Genomic DNA, 17,983 nt, shown 5'->3' with positions numbered 1-17,983 from the left:
ATCATGCACAACTCACATGCACACACATACACACACACACACATGCACACGCATGCACACACACGTACCCGTATACACATAATAATTTTTAAAAAGTCTAGTGGCTGGTTGTGGTGCTGCATGCCTTTAATTCCAGTCAGCAACTGGGAGGCAGAGGTAGGTGGTCTGTGAGTTGTGAGGCCAGCCTGGTCTATATAGTGAGTTCCCCTGGCAAAGTGTATCTGTCGTAGCTTAAGTCAGGTCATACGATCCAAACCGTTATCTTTTTTTTTTTTTTAATCTTTTAACTGAAAGAGATGGTGATTTTATTTTCACATTTCACAACATAAATGAAAACTATACTTTTTTTCATCCCGCTTCTTCCTTCCAAGCTACTTTCTTTGACAGGAAGGAAGAACAAGTCTTCCTTGTCACACCATCAGAAAACAGAGTCACGGTGCCACACTCTCCTGGTAACTAGAGCAGATAATATAAACTTGGTGTAAAGAGATCGCTCCTCTACCCTTATCTGTCTGGTCAAGTCAAGATGACTGAGCGTCATCATGGGACAAGCAGGAGGTTCCATCATTGGATGTTCCTCTATCATTGGCACATGGCCTTTCATGGCTGGCCTCATTCTAGGAGCAGGTTCCACAGACATCAGCTCAGGAGGAGGAGGGCCCATCTTTGACATCATGGAGAGCCTCCCATGAGGGTGCTGGCATCATACTAAGGTGAGGGGGAGCCAGGGGACTGGAAAGATATGATATCATTATATCTTCGGGAGGAAAGGCAGAGACTGGATCTAAAAGTATCTCCCTTTGTTGAAATGTAACCAGCTCTGAGCCCGCTCTTCCTCCCACTTCTGATAGCAGTCTTTAACATTCTCCTTGTGTTTCTAACTACTGCAATATGCCTTCGTCACAGATGGAGAGTCATGGGTAAGATATAAGTTGAAGTAGTCACAATAAAACTTGGGCATGTTGCTCCGCAGGCTGTTGGCTACTCTGTTCCCCATCACTAGGAAATGACCAGCCTTTCTCTAATCTTCTGCAGCCTCCCACCTTCTAAGAAGGGCATGTTCTCTTCTAGATGTGGTGGAAGATTGGGGGGAAGGGAGGAGGCAAGGAAAGAGCTTGGGGAATCAGGACTGGAGCGAAACCTTGAGTTATAGGTAGGATTTGAGAGAACATTGCATCATGGGAAATGCCACAAAGTCCCCAAGGCAGCAAATCTCATGATGGGTTGCATCTAGTGGGCAGGGGACTTCATATTAGAGACAACTTGAAAAGATACGTGAGAGTCAGATGGTGGAGTCTCTTGCCTGCCATGCTCAGGACTGCGGCCTTTATCTGGCATTTTCCAGGAAGCTTGGGCGTCAGAGGAGTGGGAGCAAATCTGAAATTCACTTAGCATAGTTATCTCAGCTGCCTGCCAAGTAGTCTATTTAGTCCAATTCACAGGCAGAGCTTTGTTGAGCATTGAGAAGTCACTTGCTCCATGTGAATCCAATCACCACTGCAGGCACACCTCAAAGAGGGAACACACAGCCGCCTCTGAAAAGCCTGCCCCACACTCTGGCAGCTCAATTCATGAATATGCTTTTCCAATGTCTGACGCCGCTGCTTAGCAAAGATATTATGGGACAAATCCTTGATTTGACCTTTTGTATCTCTATCCATCCCACTGTGCTAAAAGCAATTATGTGCATCTTGTGTGTGGCTGTTGGAATAGGGAGTCACTTAGCGACTGGTCCTTTTCACACTCCAACTGTCCTCTCGCTCATTCCTTTTCCTCTCCCACAACAGCCAGCACAGCAGGCCTCCACCACTGCTTGGCAGAGTCTGAAATGGCATTAGGGGGAGCCGAGCAGGGACGTAAACAGGTGGAAACAGTTCCTGTCATGGTGATCAGCATTCCCCTTGGACAGGCACAGCTATGGATGAAAGACCGGGCTGTGAGGGGACACGAAGGAGAAAGCTGGCTAGGAAGCAGGAAGCAGAAAAGGATGAACTCATTATCAAAGGCACAGGCAACTTTCTGAAAAAAACTTCCTACAAAATAAAGCCAGCCTGGTGGCATCAGGGTGGGTGGACAGACCTGTCAGCTGTCTTCCTTGCCTGTAGTAGATTTAAGCGTGCTCATGACTGTGTGATTAAATATGTGTACAAGTACCAGTATCTGATAGATGTGAAAGTACATTTATGTCTCTGTGTGACTGCATGTATGTCAACCTGTGTGTTATCTATGTGCATATGCTTAGACGTATGGATGCCTCACAGAACATGTTGATATATGTTTGCATATGCCTTTGGGTGTACGTACACATGGCTGAGTGCATGCCATTTTGGGGTGTGCATATTCCCCTGTCTGTATTTGTATATAGGTGTGCAGGGGGTGGAAAAGAACTCCCCTGCCTTTCAAGGAAGCCGCTTTGCCGGGCTACTCTGATCCTGGACAGAGGGAAGAGCCCTGATTCTTGCTAAATAGCCTGAAGTTCGGATTCTTCTGGAATTGGTGCCCTTTGTGCACTTCTTCTAAACCTCAGACTCTAGAGTGATAGGAAGGCTATTCAGCACTTCTTCTAAACCTCAGACTCTAGAGTGATAGGAAGGCTATTCAGGAACAACAGAGCTAGAATGCCAGAGGGAAGACCCTCTCCTGGGAGAAGATAGAGGACTTTCCTTCCTGAGCTGCTTTTTTGTTTTGTTTTGTTTTGAGACAGGGTCTCACTATGTAGCCCTGACTAGCCTGGAACTTGCTACTGTAGACCAGGCTGGCTTCAAACTCTCAGAGATTCACTTGCCTCTGCCTTCTGAGTGCTGGGATTAAAGGTGTGGGCCACCTGGTTTAAGAGCCAGTTTGTTAAGATTTATTTTAATTATGTTCCTGTGTATATATGTATATGTATGTGCAGGTACTCATGGAGCTGAAGGTCCAGGCAGGTGTTAGGAACTGAACTGCAGTCCTCTGAAAGAGCAGTAGGCACTCCTAACCTCTGAGTCATCTCTCCAACCTCTTCCTAAGCTGTAATTAAGGTATTTATATTGGAAAAAGTGAGCTGGACTCTTAGGCAGGAGGCAAATGCAGATAATAGTGAGTAAAGTGATGGGCTTCCCATCCAGTCTCACCCCTGACTGAGCTGAGACCCAGCTGAGTAGGAGAGAAAGATGGGGTGGTCTATCAGAGTTGACTTTTCTGTGGTTATTTTTTTTCCTGACAAAACACCTCAGAAAATCAATCCTTTAAAGGAGGAAAGATTAATGTTGGCTCACAACTTCAGATGTTTCAGTCCATGGTCACCTGTGCCTGTTGTTTCTGGGCCTATGGTGAGGCAGGACATCATGGCAGGGAGGGTGGGGGGTAGGGCAGAGCTGTTCCCTACTTGACAGCCAGAAAGGGGAAAGAGAGAACTTATGTTTATGACAAAGCTCCTCTTCCCTCAGCCCCATTAAGCTGAGAATCCACAGATGAATTAACCCACTGATAAGGAATCCTCATGAGCAAGTCACCTCTCAAAGGTCTCTGGACACTGCTGTACTGGGGGCTAAGCTTACAACACCTGTGTTAAAACACTCAAATCCAAACTATGAAGACTGGTTTCCACCTGGAAGAGAGGAAGACAGAGCTGCTAATCCCATGTAAATGCATCTCAAGGGCAACACTGACTCTGGATGCGAGGGCTGAATGAAGGATCACAGCTAAGTTTGTTACCCAAACATTCTCCCAAACAGCAGATTTTCCTGCAGTTGGCAGCACCTCCCCTCCTCCCCCAGCTTCTACTCAGCCACCTCTTGACCTGGAACAGTCTTAGCTCCTACTGCAGATCACCTTTGGGTTCCTCAGATGATTCTTAAGGTAGGGAGGAGGGCAATGAAACCCCAGGGTCAGGACATTTGCTTTTAAAATCATCCAAGAGGCCTACTCAGACAGACCTTTCATGATTATTCCTTGACTGTTCATTGTATGCAAATTAAGAGGGAGAAAATAAAATTATCCATAGGATACAACTTAGAAATAACCAACATTGAACATGTTGATGTATAACCTCCCACACTTGCTTTTTTCTAATCCATACCTGTATACAGATCAATAAGCTATTTTTTCACCAACTTTTCCACTTATTATGTCTCAGATATCTTTTCAAGTCCCTTTATATGAATACAAAATTCCCATTGAATGAGAACATTATTTAACTAATATTTGTCAGATACTTCCTTTTTGTCATTTTGTCTTTCATGGGGTTGTATATATGTGTATATTCATGTTTGTGTATGTCTTCATGTGTGTGGGGGTGCATGTATGCACATGTGAATGGGTGTGCATAGGTTAGAGGACAACTTTGGGTGTCATGTCGAGTAGGCTAGACCAGCTGGCCAGCAAGCTCTAGGGATCCACACTTGTCTCTAACTCCCATGTCACCATTGCCGGAGTTACAAGCACGTGCAGCCATGCCTAGCTTTTTGCATGGGTTCTGGGGACCCTAATCCAGGTCATCATGCTTGTAAGGCAAGCACTTTACTAATTGAGATGTTTCTTCGGTACCTTTCCTGGGTTGTTTTGTTTTGTTTTGTTTGGGGTGGGGCAGGTCTGAGTTTCAAATGGTTAAGACTGGGGTATAAGTCAATGATAGAGTAGTGTAAACTAAAGTCCATGGGGTAGGGAGGCTGTACTCATGTTAAAGACTCTACTAGGCAGGTTGATTGGTTGGAAACTCATGATTGAGGAGTTAGAATGCTGCAGATCCAAAAGCAAATTATCTTAGGCTACCTTTCAGCCTGTTAATAATTATTCATCTGTGTTTGATATAATATCTTTTTGACTAGCAGGCAAAAACTTTAAAATGTGTTAATTAGCAGACACTAGTTTCCACCAATCTAAAGCTATGACTATCATTAGGTAGCAGCTGAAACCTGTAACGTAACAGAGTTTCCCTACGTTGCTTTAGCCTGCCTACCTGTGGTCCCCACCAATATTTGGTAAATACCTTGATTTATGACTTTTTTCAGGCACCTGAGTCTGTGTTCCTAGATTATGATCACTCATATTTAGCTCAGAATAAACTCTTACTCCCTTGAAAGTAAGAGCTGTGTTCTGTGTAGGCAGAACTTTCCCAACATGCATGAGGCTCTGGGTTCAGTCCCCAGCATTGAAAAAACAAATTGAGAATAGTGATAACAAATGGCCTTTTTTAAACAAAGGAATTTCAGACCTCAGGTGGTGCTAGTGATGAAAGTGGCACAGAAGCCGACAGCTTGGCTCTGGAGACTCATCTCCTCTTCATGTTGAGAATCCTCTGAGTCTGGCAGGTGACCAGCATAGCTGATAAGATCAGGCATGGCCCACACTGCTGCCTGGAAGCCTCCAGCCATCATGAGGCTTTCAAAGGTGCAAGGTTTTCAAGAAGAGTGCGTGAGATTGGAATGCAGGCACTGAGAGCCTATGAGCCTATGAAAGAGGTGAAGTCTAGCCCCAGAACACTGGTCCTGCTCAGGCCCTGCGTACTGATTCATCCACGGTTGTTGCGTAACTACCATGTGCTTGGTGGTGCCTGGGGCTGGCATAGTAGAGTCAAACATGGACTGCAGAGGTGGCTTAGTGGATAAAGCACTTGCCATGCAAATGCGAGGACTCAAGTTGGAGCCCCAGAACCTGTGTGAAAGCTGGACGGGTATAGTAGCCACCTGTAATCCCAACACTAGGGAGGCAGAGACAGAGGATCCCTGGAGCAAAGTGGATAGTTAGACAAGCCAGAATTGGTGAGCTCCGAGTACAGCCAGAAATCCTGCCCTAGTCAATAAAGTGGAGAGTGCTCAACACAATGCCAGTTTCAGGTCTCTACACACATGCACACACATGCAGAAACATGCATACAACTACAAAAACACAACACACACAACATATGCAAAAATATAATTTTTTAGAAAGTCAAACATGGAACCCGTGCTCTTGTGCTCACAATGGGCCAGGGAATGCAGGCAATAAACAGATCACGTAATACAATACATTAGGTGCTACAGTAAGGGAAGGAGCTACGGAGGTGCCTGGCAAGAGCATCAAACCAAGACACAGATGAGTCAGGAAGGCTTCTTGGAGGAAGTGACATCTGAACTGAAATCTGAAGGATTAGGTGTTAGGCAGACAAAGAATGGGCACAATATGTTTAAAGACCAGGGAGCAAAAGGGAACAGAAAGTGAGGAAAAGGAGGAAAGCTGGTGTGCCTTACAGGATTATAGTGTTGCAAAGGCAAAGAGGAGGGCGGAGAAAGCTGGGAAGCAGGCAGGAGCCAGCCTATGATGGTGTGGTGAGCCATGTTAAAGAATTGGATTGGATTCCTGAACCCCAAAGGACTTGTCTCATTCTTCCTGGTTCCTAGTTCTGATATTTGCTAACAGGGCTTAGTACTTACAGGGAGGGTGGGGAGGAGCTGGGATTTTAGTTGGAAGCATAAAGAATTTTGTCCCAAGCTAGGAAGCTACATGATGAAGTAATGCCAAGAAGTGAGGTGACTCTTTATTCATTTTGATGAAAATAGACATCACAATAAGAATACAGCCCTGGGTTGTCATGTGACTGCTACCCTTGTGTGTCTCTAAGGCCAAGAGGAAACTGCTCTAATGAATCAGAGAAAGGGGCTGAATACAAATGCATATATACATAGATGTTGTAGGGCAGAGTTGAGTAAAAGCAGAGAGAGAAAAAGGAGTTCTCATCCAGATTCATAAAAGCATGTTGACCCAGAGGGGATGAGAAATCAATATTGGTTTCTAGTGGAAAGTTTGATTGTGGATCAAAGTCCAAAGTACAAAAGAATTGGTTGATGTTTCTCATCACAGGACAGCTCCTTGATGTGTGGGCTTAGCTTGAATTTTGTGTTGCCTCCTGGGGCAAAGATTATAAAAGGAAATTTGAAAGCAGAAACATGTTCTGTTTCCTAGGGGGTTGCATCAGATCTGGCTAAGTTAGAGAGGGTCTGTCATATAGGAAATGGAAAATGTGGGCCACCAGGGCCCAGGACCAGCTCTGCTTCCCCCTGCTATGCACTGTTCCTGGGGTTACCCATTCTCCAGCTGCCAGCTTCAGCTTCCTACCTGAGAAAACTCTCTTTCATTAACATATTTGTTTACATTTGTTTGTGTCTACCTTAAATGGTTGAGTGCCTTCTAATGTGCTAGTGTTGCATCCAGTTTTCACACTGTGCTCCAGCAAGGCAAACACATACACCCGGTAACATTTGCAACGTGATAATTGTTTTCGGAGAGAAATGAGCATGGTGCAATAGAGAGAAGACAGGCCACAGTGAATATTCAGAAGTTCAGTGCCAACACCCATGGCCTCTCTCTGTTCTGCTGCCAATATGAGGGCAAAGCAAGGGGCCAGCAGAAAGAGGAAAAAATAAGTCAGTAGAGGGAGAGGGCATCCCCTCCAGAGGGATATGGCATACCAGTGCCATCAGGCTTAATGGAAAATTCCAGAATGAATGTTTCAATTAGGTTATCTACTAATCTTGGCTGTACACACATCCAGGTCCTAGATGCTCTCATGTGGAGATAAAGGGCTAAGATCTACAGACCACTCTTGAGAGGCGTGTAGTTTTTCTGGGTGTGGTGGTGTATGTCTTTAATCCCGGCACTCAGGAGGTAGAGACAGGGGGCATCTCTGTGAGTTCAAAACCAGTCAGGGCTGTGTACTGAGACCCTGTCTCAAAAAATAAACAAAAACCTCAAAACAACAACAAAATAAATGTATTGATAAAAACTAATGTGGTGGTTAATCTTGTTTAGCAACTTGATTGGACTGAAAGATGCCTAGAAAATTAGTCAAGCATACTTCTGGGTTTATTTGTGAAGGTATTTCTAGACATGAATGGCACATGTGTCAGCACATAGGGGAAAAGACCCATTCTAAACGTGGATGGCACCATCTAAAAGACTGGAGGCCTAGATGGAACAAAGCGTGGGAAAAGGAGGAAAGTCCCTGTGCATAGAGGCTCTACTTTTCTTGAGCAGGTATGTTTTTTGCTGCGATTATCCCTGTTAGACATCAGACTCAAACTTCTTTACCTTGAATACAGACTCACACCAGCAAATCTTCAAAGACTGCCCAGGCCTTCAGTCCTTGGTCTGGGGCTTCAACATTGATTCCTCTTGTTCTAAAGCTTTCAGATTCTGAGACAACAGTTTCCAAAAGCTATAGTTTGTCTGGTGTCTTGCAGACGATCACTGTGTGACTATCCAGACTATGACTGTGTGACGTAATCTAATAAATCCTGGTTAGAATTACATATACGTTCTGTTGGGTCTGTTCCTTTAGAGCAGAGTTTCTTAAGACTTTTCCACTTACAGTTCTTTCTTGCCTAAGATACTTAAAAACAAACAAACAAAACCTTCTTTTGATTGATTTGATTGATTGATTTTTTATTTTATGTGTACGAATGAGTACATTGCTTACATGTAAGTGCACTTGCATGCAATGCCCAGGGAGACCAGAAGATGGTGTTGGATTCCCTGGAACTGGAGTTACAGACAGTTGTTAGCCACCAATTGGGTGCTAGAAACTGAACCCAGGTCTTCTGGAAGAGCAGCCAATGCTCTTAACCTGCTGAGCCATCTTTCCAGCCCACCCCCAAGAAACTTTTATGCAACTCCAGGTATAGAAGTATATAAGATAGGTATACAAATCTAATATTTACTGATGACAAATCATAAAGCAATTTATTTTTAAATAATTTTATGGCATATATATAATTTTACCATATATCAAAGACCAAAGTAAATATATATACTAATGAGATGGCTATGCTTGTTTATTTTTGCATAAATAAATCTTGGATGAATATTTGAATCTGCAGAACATAAAGCATCTTCAACATTTCTTCAGTGTTGATACATATTTTGATTGCATCATTAATACTGAGAATGCCACTTTGCATACATATGTAGCACAAAATGGCAGAAGCATATTTAGAGCCATTTCAGAAGCTGTTGGAAACCCTGCCCTAATTCCAACCCCATCAATTTAATACTTGTATTCTGAGGAATGATATTAGGAAAATATTCCTTCTTTGTTTTCCATAATTAAAGGATTATGTGTATTAAACTGGGCATGGTGACACACGCTTTAGATCTCAGCACTCGGGAGCCAGAAGGAGGTGGATCTCTGTGAGTTCAAGGTCAGTCTAGTCTACATAGGGAGTGCTAGGCTAGCTAGGACTACAGGAAGCCTCCATCTCAAAAAGACAAAACAAAACAAAAACAAAAAAAACCCCATTATGTTTGTATAAGAGCAGAAATCTTGCTATGTACAGTAAAAAGAACACAGCTCTTAACACACAACAGTATTGAATTTGAGCCAAGATGCTTCAGGCTGCATTTGTTGGTATTGCATGATGGGAGGGCAGTGCAGAGTGCCCATGTGGTGTGTCCAGAACCAAAGTGAGGTCACACTGTGCAATGAGAGAGCATTGCCAGAAAATACCCCAGATTCGTTATGCGTTTTATTTTGAATTAATTTTTGGTTCTTGTGCATTTGGAAAACTTTTATTTGCCAGATTTTTGTGACTCCCCTCCCCACATTTGTTATGTAACCCCACATGGGGTTCAGAACCCACAGGTAAAGAGGCAGTCTTTAGAGAACTGTGGGTAATTCAGAGAGCAAGCAGATGTGGCTGGAAGGGCCTATTCTCCTTCCCTTATTCTCTTTTTGGAGTTGAATGCCTACCAGGGAGGATGACAGACAGAGACAGATACCAGTCTGGCATTATTAAATAGAGAGCTACTATATGTCTGTTCAGGCAGTGCAGAACATTTTTAAAGGGGAGTTATTCATAATGGACAGTGGGGGTGACACTACAGGAGTCCCAATTAGTACACAAGAGCAAACGGTTTTATGAGTGTCATACTCTGAAGGTAAGAATTGTGAAATTATCTTTCCCCAACCCTTTCCTCCATTCCCAACTACTAGCTGGGGCCAACCGCCTTTGATTTCTACCTCACAAGAATCATTGCTCTAGGTTATGTGATATCCAGTGTATATTGAAAACTATTGTTACACACACACATACACACACATACGCACTCTGTTACTCCATTACTCCTGTTACTCCATCTTGGTCAGCAATAGATCTAAAAGGTTCTAGGAAAGATGTACCGATAGTTTTACTCCAGAGGCTGAGGCAGGATGGTCACAAGTTCAAGGGTAGCCTGGGCTATATAGTGAGATTCTGTTTCAAAAATACAAATAAAGGCCGGGTGTGGTGGCTCACGCCTTTAGTCCCAGCACTTGGGAGGCAGAGGCAGGCGATCTCTGTGAGTTCAAGGCCAGCCTGGTCTACATAGTGAGTTCCAAGTCAGCTGGACCTACAGGGAGACCCTGTCTCAAAAAGACCAAAAGAAACAAAAGCAAACAAACAAAAAACTAAATAAAATAAAATAAAATGAATGCCTTACAAAAATACAGAGAAAACCTGTTCTTTGAATTGACCATTATCTTCCTTAACTCCTTGTTTTTGAAGTGAAAACTGTAACACTGGGAGTGCAACTCAGTGACAGTGTGTGATTAGCATAGATGAAGTACTGAGTTCCACCCCCAGCACCTAAGGACAAAAATGGTACCTATTCATGTGACTTCTCCTAGCTAATGGCTCACTGTCATCCAAACTCTACAGTGTTAACAGAAATCCTGGACTTGCTTGATGTAGATCTTCACTCCTTGTCTGACCTTGACCATTCTTACTGATGAGCAGCTAATCAAAATTTCCTGAGCAGAAAACTCTGGGAAGAGACACTCAGGCAGAAGAGAATAATGCAAGTGCAGACAGACTGGGCATCATCACAGGGCTCTCAGCAGTTACTTCTCCTGCTTCCACTTCCTTTTTTTTTTTTTTTTTAAGGCAACGTTGGCCCGCAGCCTCAGCTGGCCTGGAATTCACTGTGTAGACCAGGCTGACTTGGATCTCACAGAGATCCACCTGCCTCTGCCCCCTGAGTGCTGGGATTAAAGGTGTGCACCACCATGCCCAGCTTGATTTTGACTTCCTAGTAGCTGTTGAGTGTGCCTCACTGTTTATGTCACTACTACCAGATCCTAACCCTGCTTGAAGTGTTGTGATAGCTTTGTAATGAGACCAATAGGACTATAGTGTGTGTGTGTGTGTGTGTGTGTGTGTGTGTGTGTAAAAGTACATTTCTTTTCTGAATTCCCTTGCATTTATTCCCTCCAATTAGTCAGCCACAGAGTTGTTAAAACAGCAAAGCCATCTTTCATGGGATTTTTTTTAGTACACAGTTGAGAACAGTCTTGAGGTCATATTAAAGAAGGAGCTTTCTAACTTCCCAAAGCTTCCCTTTACATAGTCCATATCAGAGTCCCAGTGGGCACACAGATATCATACCATGTCCTTCCACAAATGGCATTTCACATGAGGAAGGGTTCCCAGGTTCAGAAAGACAAAGGGAGCAGAGGAACACTGAAGTAACCCAGATAATAACTGCAACTGGCAACTACCCAACTCCCATTTGCAGAAGCAAAGGAAACAGGTTCATGTTCTTTGAACTAGAGGCTCAAAGGAAGACCCCTCAGAGGTGTGAAGAGAGGCATGCTGCTACCAAAGGCTGCTGGCAGCTCTGAGGGCGCTGGGCGGTTGGACCTGGAGAGCTGAAAGGAGTTGAGAGACTGACCCCAGTGCTGCCAAAGCACCATCTCCCATGGGAGGACCCCTGCACAGGACCACAAGCAGACAGGAAGCACTTTCTTCCTTCTCCAGTCTTCCAGTCTCCCCCTGTGCTCCCCATTATCAAAATCTAATAGGAAGCCCACTGACAAAAAGAACCTAGTTTGTGGAGCCTCAGACCCAGTCTCACAGGCCAGAAAAGAGATTGAATTGGAGTCTCCTGAGAGACAGTGCTGTACTCACCTGCACCCTAGAGACTGACTGACTCAGATCACAGAACTGTTCAGTCCGTGTGAGGTCTCTCCACCAGAAGGAGAGAAGAGGAGACAAAATAGCTGTTTCAGAAAGAAGCTGAACGTTCTGCAGTAGAGTAACGTTGCTTTGGCCCCTTAGGAACCAGACCTCTGTCACCTGGGTAGAGCATGTGTAAGTTAACTGAGAATCAGGATGAGGGAAAAGAGATAGCAGGAGGCAATTAAGTCAACTTTCCAGTATGGGTGTTGGTAGGAGACTGGAGGCACATCCCACCCAGCACATCAAAAATATGCTTAGGCTGAGGAGATGGTCAGTCAGTAAAGAGCTTGCTATACAAGCATGAGGACGTGAGTTTGATTCCCAGCACCCATGGGTGAAGTGGTATGTGTTTGTAAAAAAAAAAAAAAAAAAAAAATCACAGCACTATTGGAGACAGAGACAGGCAGATCCCTAGAACTCAGTGGCCAGCAAGTCTAGCCAAATCTATGAGCTCCGAGTTCAGTCAGAAACCCTATCAAAAAATAAGGTGTGAATCCTCTCCAGGGATCCACACTCTATAGATTCATATTCTCTACACTTTGGCTATATTAAGGACCATTGTGGAAGAGGGGGCAGAAAGACTGTAAGAGCCAAGGAAGGAGGTACATGACCATGTGGAAACAGAGTCTTATAGGCTCCTGGGACCTTGCTCATATGAACCTACAGCAATGGTGTCAGCATGAACAAGAACTGTGCAAACTCAAGCAGACAAAAGCCCAGCACAGAACTGTGGAAAAGGGCAGCAAGTCCCAATCTTAGCCAAAGAACTATTGGCAGCTGATTACTGGTGGGTGAGGGAGAGTTGATCTTTAAGGGAGTGACTCTAGATAGGCTGACTAGACCCCAGTGGATGAACTTTCATTGAGAGACGTCTGGGTACACTCACTTGACTTGATAGGCCTTAACATAAATGACAGAATATATGAAATCCAGTAGGGGGTATGGGAGGGTGTAGATGGGGGACGGAGTATAAAGATGATTAAGATGTTTTGTATGAAATACACAAAAATTCAATAAAAAATATACAAAAAAAATAAGGTGGAAAGCTGGGTGTGGGGGCACAGGCCTTCAATCCCAGACTCAAGAGGCAGAGGCAGGCAGAGCTCTGTGAATTTGAGGTCATCCTGGTCTACTTAGGGAGTTCCAGGTCAGTCAGGGTTACATAGAAAAACTCTGTTTCAAAACAAAACAAAACAAAAAAGGTGGAGAGTAAATGAGGAAAACATCTGACTTAGACATCTAGCTCCACACACTTGTGTGATCAGAGAAAGGTACTGTAACTAAATTTTTTACTTCTTGGAGGTGTGTGGGACTTCTGGCTCCCTCCTCCTACTGTCCTTACAACAAACTGAGATAATATTCCTCCAAACTACAGTGTAGGAAAAAAAGGAATTTATTGGGCTTACTAACAGAGCATAGGGTAGCAGTGAGGGGTACTTACAAAGGTGTGGGCACCCTTGGGCCTTTTTCCTACATTTCAGCCAGGACCTCCTGACCTTTTGGCAGTGGTCTAAGATGGCAAAGGCCACCCCTTCTCTCCAGCTTCTCCATCCCTATCCTTAGTCCCTCCCCCTCAGGCAGCTAAGGCCAACTGATTGGGTAGGAGGGATGACTGACTCCCTCTGCCCCTCCCCTCCTATGGAGGGTGTATAGTCAAATTAGTTTGTAGTACTTGAAGCAAGTGGGGGAATCCCAGCTAGAGGAAGGCATCTATCCACTGCTTGCCAGTCTAGCCTGCCACTCAGAGGACAAGCTCATCCATGAATCAACACTGCCCCTATGACATGGAAGGACCTAGGTACTGTGCTGGTTTTCAGGGACTGCTATCAGCAACACCACCTTTAATGAAATAAGGGAAGCAGGAGTCAGGAAGGGGAGGTTGCATTGTGGCACTGTTGTGGCACAGTGGAGGGGAGCTGTAGAGCTGGTGAGTTTTCAGTTCCTTTGAATAGAGGAAGGGCTGCTGGACATTTGCACCTTTACTTTGACTGCTCATTAGATATACGCATTACATCCACCACCACCCCATAACCTCAGACCAGGTAACTCCCTTTGACCAAAGGCCATACCTAATAAAGAACTAAGCTGTGAGCCACCAGTGCCCAATATTCCTGGCAAATCTAAAAGAGTGGGGAGATCTAGAAGGTATACTGCAGTGTCTATCATAAGAGTCACCACAGAAGAGGTCCTGGGTCACATGTAGGTCTCCAAGTTGGGGAGCAGTTGGAAATTGCAAGCTGACCTTAGAAAGTCTGCTGAGCCAGTACAAACAGAGGTGCAACAAAGTCATTAGGAGGAGGTGGCTGTGCTTTAAACACAATAGGCCATGAATTTCCCCAGGGAACATAAATTAGTTTACACCAGCCACGGGTCCATCAGTAGCAGAAGAGGACAGAGGGTGACACCCCCAGACAAGCAGGATGAGACAGCACAGTGGGAAGATGCAGTGAATAGCTGAGACCCCACCTGCATGCCATGAGGTTCTGGCCCACCCCTGTTGTACCCAGATGCCATCTTGGGAAAGGAGAGGCAGCCAGCTTCTCAAGAGGGAAGAAACAGGTTAGCCAGGGAATGATTGAAAGACTGCGAAATTTGCATTTGAAGACTAATTTCTCAACCGAATCTGGGTTAGCAACCTCCCACCCCCTCACCCTGCCAATTTTTCAAAGCCAGATGGGACCTAATTACCTTTAATTAGGAAGTTTAAATTGTCACTTTATCCTAGCCATGAGAGAAATGGGGCCTTGAGAGAAAGCTAAAGCAAGTTATGAAAAAATGAAGAAGCTAATCCCCCCACCATCTAATTGTGGCATGTAAATTTCATCACCTTCCAGCTCCCTCTACCTCCCAATCATTAGCCCAAACACTACCTCCAAAGTTAGCTTCAGGAAACACAGTTCTGACCATGAGCTTCCCTGTTGAAAGTACTGGTGATGTTCCCTATTGCCTAGAGAACAGAGTTAAATCTGCCAAGCATTTTGCCACCTGTCTCATCCTTACCCACCATCCCGGATGAATCAGAGTACTCCCTGGATGCCCCCTGTGGACATACTTAGAGTGCCTTCCATCCTCCAACAACAGGATCCATCACATTTTTAGGCCCCTCCTTCTTTAGATCCTCCTAAATTGCCAGTACATTTCACTGTTTCCTTTTTTTTTTTTTTAATGTGTATGAGTGTATTGTCTGCATGTATATAAGTGCACCCATGTCACTCAATGCCCAAGGACAAAAAAGGGTCTCAGGGCCCCTGGAACTGGAGTTATGGACGGTCATTAGCTGCCATGTGTGTCCTGGGATTTGAACCCAGGTCTTCTGCAAGAGCAGCCAGTGCTCTTAACCTCTGAGCCATCTCGCCAGTCCCAATTTCACTGTTTTCACAGAACAACAATGAGACCATAAAGATTGGTTGTAAATCCTGACACACTGTACTGTAATTTGCTGTGGAGCTGTCTGAATCTGCAGTCATTCTTCTGGTTATGAATCCTATTCATCTTCTGAGTACTCGCCCCCTTGTTGAAGTTTTGTTGTTGCTGCTGCTGCTGCTGCTGTTGTCTCTTAAGGATTCTGCATTCGTTTTCATGTATTGTGCTTGTTTGACGTCTAAGCCCTTCCCACACTTACATAAGCCAGGGGAGCAGAGCCACGGTCAGTTTTATGGAAAGAGAAATTCAATGTAAGAGTAATTTGCACAAGAACCAAGAGAGTGAAGATCAGTAGGGAAAAATAAAGGACCAGAGAAAGAGTCACCAACATGTTGTCCAAGGAGGCATGCATGCCCATTCACAGAAATGGAGGCACCAATAGGAAGCAGAGGTGTCTGGCTGGCCAGTGGGGCCAAGCTGTTAAGATCTGGACACAGTCGAGGAGTGTGAGATCAGGTCAGAAATGACTGGCCACTGCTGTCTGCTGGTCATCTCAGCTAACATCTGAAGGACTTTCAGAGAGACATGACTGCTTTTCTAAATCTCATGCCAGTTCTTCTACCCATTCCTAACCCATGACCACATAGAAAGGAATTCTGGGAGTACCCGTCTAACCAAGTTAACACAGCACAGGCCACCACAACACTGTATTACAGCTGTTACTTACTTTTATCTGTCTTGTCTATGAGAAAGACTGTCTTACTTTATTTTTGAATTTTCCTTTTTGTCTGGAACATTATTGAATGCCTTGTAGACAAGATACTAGATACTAGAATATATTTTGAAGAAAATTCAAAATGAAATGAATAGACAGTGACCGAGTCTCACTCTCAGAGCATTGTAGCTAGGGTGGGCAGGTCATTCTCAGTGGCAAGTGTCAGAGGGACACCTGTTAACATGTGGAATGGCCAAGAGGGGTAATTTATTCTGGGTGTGTCTGTGTGAGTATATGTGCATGTGTGTGTGAGGGTGTACTTGCCTGTGCATTCACATGGAGACCAGATGAAGATATTGGATGCCTTCTTCTATCACTCTCCTCCTATTCCTTTGAGGCAGGGTCTCTCCCTGAACATGGGGCTTGTGTTTTCTCACTTAGGCTGGAAACCAACAAGCTTCCAGAGACCCTCCTGTCTCCACCAACCTCAGAGCTGGGGTTGCAGGTGTTTGTTGACACCTGACCTGGCATGTTATGTGGGTGCTGGGATATGAACTCCAGTTCTCATGTGTGTATAGTAAATGCTCTTAACATCTGAACCATCTCTCCAGCCCTGAAAGATACTCCTTTTTTAAAAAAATATTTTATTTATTATTTTTATTTTATGTGTATGAGTGTATTGCCTGCATGTATGTGAGTGCACCCGTGTCATACAATGCCTCGGAGTGCAGAAGAGGGCGTACGATTTCCCTGGGACTGGAGTTAAGGATGGTTTGTAGCTGCCATGTGGGTGCTGGGAATCGAACCCAGATCCTCTGCAAGAGCAGTCAGTGCTCTTAATCACTGAGCCATCTCTCCAGCCTGAAAGATACTTCTTAAGGGAGATGGAATACATTTTGAATAGGGTACATTCTGGTTGGTTTTATTTATGTGTATGTATGTTTGTGTAAATGGATGCCACATGCATGCAGGTGCCTGTGGAGGCCAGAAGATGGCGTCAGATCCCCTGGAGCCGGAGTTACCGGTAGTTGTAAGCTGTCTAACATGGGTGCTGGGAATCAAACTCTAGTCCTCTGGAAGAGCAGGAAGCACTCTTGACTGCTGAGCATCTCTCCAGCCCCTCTTCTGACTGGGTTTTTTTTTTTTTTTTTTTCAAATTTAACTCTTTTTTTTTTTTCTCCCTGTAGCCCCAGCTGGCCTGGAGCTCACTATGTAGACCAGGCTGGCCTTGCACTCATAGAGATCAACCTCCCTCTGCCTCCTAAGTGCTGGGATTAAAGGCATGCACCACCATGCCAGGCAAAAGTAGAGGTGGCTGTTTCTGTCCAGTTTGAACCAGGGACCTTTCAAACATGAGGCAAACGTGATAACCACTACACTATGGAAACCAGCCTTTTTTAAAAATATATTTTTTATTGAATTTTGGTGGATTTCATACAATACATCTTAATCATATAGCCAACTCACAGGATTTCATGCATTTTGTTATATATGTTAAGCCTATCAAGTCAAGTTTGTGAATCCAGATGTCCCTTGGTGTGAGCTCATCTACTGTCCTGTTCAGCCTGTCAAGTGTCATTCCCTTAAAGAAGATCAACTCTCCCTCACCTAACAGTGATCAGTTGCCAATAGTTCCTCGCCAAAGTTGTGACCTCCTGTCCATTTCCCCAGTCCTATCCTGGTTTTTGTCCGACTGAGTGTTCTAGGTTTTTTTTTGTTTTTTGTCTTTTTAAGACAGGGTCTCCCTGTAGCCCCAGCTGTCCTGGAATTCACTATGTAGATCAGGCTGGCCTTGAACTCACAAAGATCCGCCTGCCTCTGCCTCCCAAGTGCTGGGATTAAAGGCGTGCTCCACCATGCCCAGCCTCTAGCTATTTTTATATGGACCTTTTCACACAGAGATCAAAGAGGACACTGGAGGTGGTAGAGTGACTTAACCCATCCCTTACTCGTTTTTGTT

The 17,983-nt window shown here is 44.5% G+C and overlaps 1 pseudogene; it reads right to left on the bottom strand.

Moving 5' to 3' along the window:
* Positions 1–418: 418 nt before the first annotated feature.
* On the bottom strand, positions 419–961 carry LOC115068418 (annotated as a pseudogene).
* Between the last annotated feature and the right edge of the window lie 17,022 nt (positions 962–17,983).

This window comes from Nannospalax galili, unplaced genomic scaffold, assembly GCF_000622305.1.
Source record: "Nannospalax galili isolate Female #2095 unplaced genomic scaffold, S.galili_v1.0 scaffold286, whole genome shotgun sequence".
In the NCBI taxonomy this organism is placed as follows: Eukaryota; Metazoa; Chordata; class Mammalia; order Rodentia; family Spalacidae; genus Nannospalax; species Nannospalax galili.
This window is presented reverse-complemented; position numbering and strand designations above follow the sequence as displayed.